This window comes from Chinchilla lanigera, unplaced genomic scaffold, assembly GCF_000276665.1.
Source record: "Chinchilla lanigera isolate Chin_1 unplaced genomic scaffold, ChiLan1.0 scaffold00025, whole genome shotgun sequence".
Taxonomy (NCBI): domain Eukaryota; kingdom Metazoa; phylum Chordata; class Mammalia; order Rodentia; family Chinchillidae; genus Chinchilla; species Chinchilla lanigera.
The window spans coordinates 20,153,534-20,159,747 of NW_004955426.1; the positions used below are offsets into that span (position 1 = coordinate 20,153,534).

At 34.0% G+C, this 6,214-nt stretch overlaps 1 long non-coding RNA gene across 1 annotated transcript in view; it reads left to right on the forward strand.

The window, feature by feature from the left end:
* Positions 1-1,450: 1,450 nt before the first annotated feature.
* LOC102007790 overlaps positions 1,451-6,214 on the forward strand; it is an 11,772-nt gene continuing 7,008 nt past the window's right edge. The window contains exons 1-2 of the long non-coding RNA XR_261208.2: positions 1,451-1,728; positions 1,817-1,901. This is a non-coding gene — a long non-coding RNA (uncharacterized LOC102007790). The remainder of the gene's footprint in view (positions 1,729-1,816; positions 1,902-6,214) is intronic.

A 6,214-nucleotide genomic window follows, 5' to 3' on the forward strand; every position in this document is an offset into this window, starting at 1 on the left:
TTCAAGGTCTGAAATTCTGTCCTCTCTTTCATTTAATCTGTTGCTTACCCTTTCATTGGAGGTTTTATTTGGGTCTGTTTCATGGGTTCCATTTCTTTCCTATGTTGGGCACTTTTCTTTTCATCATTTTTCTAAGTTCATCTATTCTTTTATCTGTATCTTCTCAAATATCTTTGATTTTAAGCATCATTTCTTTCTGTACCTGAGAGATTTTCTCTATCATCTTTTCCATTTGTTATTTCACTTTTGTTTCTATCATATCAGAAATTTCCAGTGTTTTGCCGCCAATTTCGTCTATCTCTTTAAGCTCTGGCCTTTTCCTGGGTGGGTTGAATGTCTGAGGTTTCATTTTGCTTCAGTGTTTTGTCATTTTCTATTTTTTCTTTTATTTTGTTTTCTATGTTGATATTTGCTGATTTATTATGGTATATGGCTGTATTGCTAGTATTGAGGTTTCCCTAGAAGATGTCTGTTCTTCAGAGATGTCTTCTAGATCTAGCTGGTTTCTTATAGCTATCCCTAGACCATAACTTGCCAGTTTTAAAGGTATACAAAATTACTATATGGTTCAGCTTCTTGTCCATTGGTACTCAGCTGTGGTGATGATTATGAACTCATAGAATCACAGTGTTGTCATACAGGGAAGAAAAACTCTTTTTAACATGTATAACATCCTGGTTAAAGTAGTACAGTTATGAATCACAGTAGTTTCAAGTACAGCTTAACTACTGTCAAACTATGGTAACCATTAATCTGTTACTTCTGACCACAGGAGCAAACTCTAAAGTTATGTAACAAAATCAAACATATACTGTGCACTTGTATGCAGTGATTTTCCCCTTAGTGGGGTGATTTTACCCTACTTCAGGGGGCAGGGGGGTTAATATGTGTAATGGTAGGGCTAATATGATGAGCGAGGTCAAATATAGTAGAATAAAGGTTGGAGATTAAACCTGAGTTTTGGGAAACTGAAAGACAGAGGAGGGAATGAGTGAAATAGAATATAAAGGAAATTCAGAAAAGGCAGAGACAACATTTACTCACTTGAAAGTTTAAATTCAAGAAGTAGTTGAGGAAAGAAAGATGATCTATAGAAGAAAATTAAAAGAAAAGGTAAGAAACCTAAATATTGAAAAAAAGAGAACAAAAGAGAAAGAAAACAAAAAGAAAAGAAGAAAAGAAAGAAAGAAAAAAGAGACCAGAGAAACAGAGGTGAAAAAAAGGAAAAAAACTCTTAAATACAAAAATAACTACAGAATACAAAGCAAAAACAAGATGACATCCAACCAGACTGGAAAGGGATAGCCAATCAGACAAGCAAGGGGGAATGAAAGTTTTAAAATGTCTCTGGTGTTTACAGTTCTATGATAGTGTCCATTTTTTTTTTTTTTTCTGGTACTGGGAATTGAACTCATGACCTTGCGCTTGCCAGGCAGGCGCTGTGCCGCTGAGCTAAATCCCCAGCCCCATAGTGTCTATATTTAATGCTAGAAATGTGCTGGCTATGGAGCTGATCTTGGCCTCTGGATGTGGGGGTTGAGACTGGTTTCTGTTGGTGGAGTTCTCCAGAGTTCAACTGCTGTCTCCTCACTGCTGTTTCAGACACTTCCACTTTGCTGGTCTTGCTAATTACTTTGGCCTCCAAAGGTGTGTGTGGCCATATCCCCGGGGCCTGGCTGTTTTCCTGGTTGTCATGTGTTGGGGCTCTGGCTGGTCCACCCACCAAAGGTGCGTGTCCTTACATTCCTCTCCCAGAGCTCACAGTCCTGGAGATAATGTAGGAAGTATAGAGCACAGGTTTGCTTTCCTCTTGCAGGTCCAGTTGTCCCAGAGATAATGGAGGAAGCACAGAGCATGAACTCAGACTCTTCTCTCAGACCCTGCTGTGCCAGAGATCTGTGGTAGGTTTTTAATAACATCTCCAATTTTATTGACTGATATTGCTTTATTTAGAATTTTTATATTTTTTTGATTCAGGTTTGGAAATTCATATGTAGCTAAGAATCTGCCCATTCCTTTTGTGTTTTCTAGCTTACTAGAATATAGGGTCTTGAAGTAGGTATTGATGACTTTTTTAGTTTAGAGAGAAAAAATAATAACAAAATAACAATAATGAAGAAAAAATACAAAACAATAAAAATGATACAGGATTTCAAAACAAGATGAAAGGAATTAACAGTGGTCATTATATTACACACTGTTATCTTCAAAAAGTTGCTTCAGATTATCTTCAAAGTTGCTCAGATTACCAGATGTGAGAATGCAAGATTGATCAAACAATTAAAGACAATAAAAAGTAATAAAAAACATTAGAAATGATACAGAGCTTCATTAAACAAGATGGTAGGAATTCAACAAGGGTTGTTATATTGTATATTGTTGTCTTCGAGTTACTTTTTCCAATTACCAGATGTTAGCATGCAAAATTGGTCAAGAAAAAAAATTTAAGCATTAACTCCTTCTATCAGTAAACCAATAGACATCAGCAATGCACTTATCCCAGTTATCTTTGTATATACATATATCTATTTCTTTTTCTAATTTTAAAGAGAAAAAAATTTTAAAGAGAAAATAACAAAAACTAAATAACAAAAACAAAGGCATAAACCAAACAACATAAAAATAAAAATGATACAGAATCTGAAAATAAGGTGATAGGAAATTAACAGTGGTTGTTATATCACATATTGTTATCTTTAAAGTGGTTACTCAGATAACCAGATATAGGCATGCAAGATTGATCAAACATTACACACTTCTCTTCCATGCAATAAACCAATAGAAACTAGTAGTACAATTATTTATATATATATATGTATATATATATATACACATACATATTTTTCTTCTTTCTTTTTTTTCTTTTCCCTCATTCCAGTTGTTTTTTCCTATTGGAGCATTTTCTTTTCCTTTCACAATATCTATGTACTTTTCAGATTTTATTTACTATTTCAGGTTTTTATACTAGGGAGGCAATATGATGTTTACACATGTGAGTCTGATTTATTTCACTTATGAGTATGGTCTCTAGCTGCATCCATTTACCTATAAAAGCCTCAAGTTTATCTTTCCTTATAGCTGAGTAATGCTCTACTGTATAAAAATGCCACATCTTTTTTATCCATTTCTCAGTTGATGGACATTTGGGTTATTTCCAAGAAAGATTTAGCTTTTACAAATTGTGCTGCTATAAACATGAATGCACATATATTGTGGTGTTATGATGTTTTCAGTTTTTCTGGAAAAATACCCAGCAGAGAAATAGCTAGGTTGAATGGCACCTCTAATCCTAGCTTTGTTAGGAGTCTCCAAACTGATTTCCATAGTGGTTGCACCAGTCTATGCTCATACCAACAATGGAGCAGGCAGGGTTCCTTTTTCCCCACAGTCTTTCCAGCGTTTGTTATTGGTTTATTTCTTGATGACGGACATTCTTGCTGGGGTGAGATGGAATCTCAGTGTTGTTTTAATTTGAATTCTCAACTGACTAATATATTGAACATTTTGTTATATATTTATTTGCTATTTGTATTTCTTCATGTGAGAAGTGTGTATTCATCTCAAATGCCCATTTTTGGATCAGGTCTTTGAATTTTGGGGGCCTGATTGTTTTAATTCTTTACATTTTCGAGGCAGAATTCCTTTGTCTGAGGAAGTTGGCTAAAATTTTCTCCCAATTCATGGATTTCCTCTTTATGCTGATGGTGATTTCTTCTGATGTGCAAAAACTTTTCAATAAGATGAGATCTCAGTTGTTGATTCTTTGAAGTATTTCCCATGAAGTTTTGTTTTTGTTCATGAACTCTCTGCCTACCCCTATGTCTTCAAGATTTCTACCTACTTTCTCTTCCAGTAGATTTAGTGTTTCTGTTGTAATATTTAGACCTTTAAGCCATTTTGACTTTAATTTGGTGCATAGATATCTGTCTAGGTTTAGTCTTTGGCATGTGAAGAGCCAGTTTTTCCAGCACCATTTATTAAAGAGGCTATCTTTCTTCCAGTAAACATGTTTGGCCCCTTTGTCAAAGATGAAGTGATTGAGTGTGTTTGTGGTTGTGGCTGCATCTTTTAGTTTGTTCCACTGATCTTCAAGCCTTTTTTATTTTTTATTTTTTTTGCCAATGTCATGCCTATTTTATCACAGTAGTTTTCTAGGATAATTTCAAATCAGGGATTACATTCCATTTCAGTAAAGTTGTAGTATGCAAGATCATATTAAAAATTAGTGGCTGTTTTTACACCAGCAACAACCACTTAGAATAAGATAATTTTTAAAAGATGCCATTTACAAGAGCAACAAAAAATTATGCAGTGCCTAGCAATGAATCTTGTAAAACAAATATGAACATTTATGAAAATTAGTATAAATTTGTATTGATGATCAATGTCAGTGAAATGATAGCTCATGTTCATGATTAGGAAGACACAATGTTACATAGATGTAACTTTCTTGGAATTGATACACAAACTTAATTCATAATCTAGTGATCAACACATGTTTTTGGGAAATTTGATAGGCTGATTGAAAACTTCATTTGATGAAGAAATGATTAAGAATAGCTAGAATAATTTTGTGTAACAGTGTGGTGGTGTGGGAAATAATTTACCAGATAGCTAGATTTTGCATAAGGCAATCAATCCATGAAGTAGCAGCCAGGGATAGAGAAACAGACCAATGTACCAAAATGGAGGCTCAGATTAAGATTTAGGAATATGTAGAAATGCAGAGAATGACAAATATGCCATAAAAGATAAGCAGATAAAGGATGAGTTATTCAGATACAAGATGGATTGATCAGGAAAATAAAAATTAAAATAACAGCAATGCATCATTTTATAATCATAAAATTGGCAAGTATGAAAACACCTGACAGCACTAGGCAATGATAAAGATGAGGAGAAATGGAAGCTCCTAAACTGATGTTAGGGCTGTGCATTTGTACAACCACCTTGGAGAGAGAGCAACGTGTTAATATTTAAGAAATGCTAAAATATCCTTTTTATGTCCCCCAATAATTCTACTTCTAGGTTTATATCCTGAAGGAACCCTCCAAAATGAAATTGACATAGGAATGCCCATTTTAAAGTCACTTAAAATAGTGGAAATTAAGATCTCCTTTTTGTAGGGAGATTAATTAAAAGTACATATATCTGTTTACAACAGATAGAAACAATAAGCTGGAACACTGATATACTCTAGTATTGAAATAAAATTAATAAATTCAAAAATAATTATACTATTACTTATGGATATAAGATACATGCATTCAAAAATAACCAGGAAAGATATAGGACAACTGAAGGACTCAATAAATAAAGGGCTAAACAATTGTTGTAGGATACAAATTATAGTACCTGTGATGTTTCATTTGTTTAAAAGTGTTGGGAAAGGTAAGGCAAAATATTATTTATCAAATTTGAGGTTTGTTATATTCCATGTGATTTTCAAGTGACTAAATCATAGATGGAGTTCGAGTGAGGTTGTAGGGTAACTCTGGGTAGGAAGAAGTGAATAAAAGAAAATGTCAGTCTTTGGCAATCAAATTTGTGACTTCATCTTTATTTGAGAAAGTTGATTGTATCTTAGATTTGGAAATTTTCCTTTTGAATTTTCTTATTTGTTTCTAAAAAAGATCCAAAGAACTTCTGGGTGTCCCTAGTATGCATTTCCAGGGCTTGGCCTGGCAAACGAATACAGCCTGGAAGAACAAGAGGACAGTGGGGAGAGAAAATGTAGAACCCAGCTGGTTGGAAGGAAGATTTAGTTTTGATTTAGGATTAGTAGGAAGATGAATCAGAGAACGGGTTGAAAGTTGAGCACAAATATTTGCTTTTTTTTTTGTTTTTTGGTACCGGTAATTGAACTCATGGCCTTGCGCTCGCTAGGCAGGCACTTATGCCACTGAGCCGTATCCCGGCCCTGAGCACAAATATTTGTGTCTGGATGGGTGTCTGAAGATATGTTTTATCATGTCTGTACATTTCTAGAGAGGGTTAGAATCCCATTTTCCTCTTTCCTTAGAAGTATGTTTTAATTATGTTTGTTGAAGCAAAGAAGAAGCTTGTCTCAGGTTTCATTTTTAAACACACACACACACACACCCTAACACACCACTGCTCAGGAAATATTAAATCAATTTATTCTTTTTTTTTTTTTTTAAAAGACAGTTTATTTTTACTTTTTTTTTTTTTTTTTTTTTTTGTTTTTCTCCGG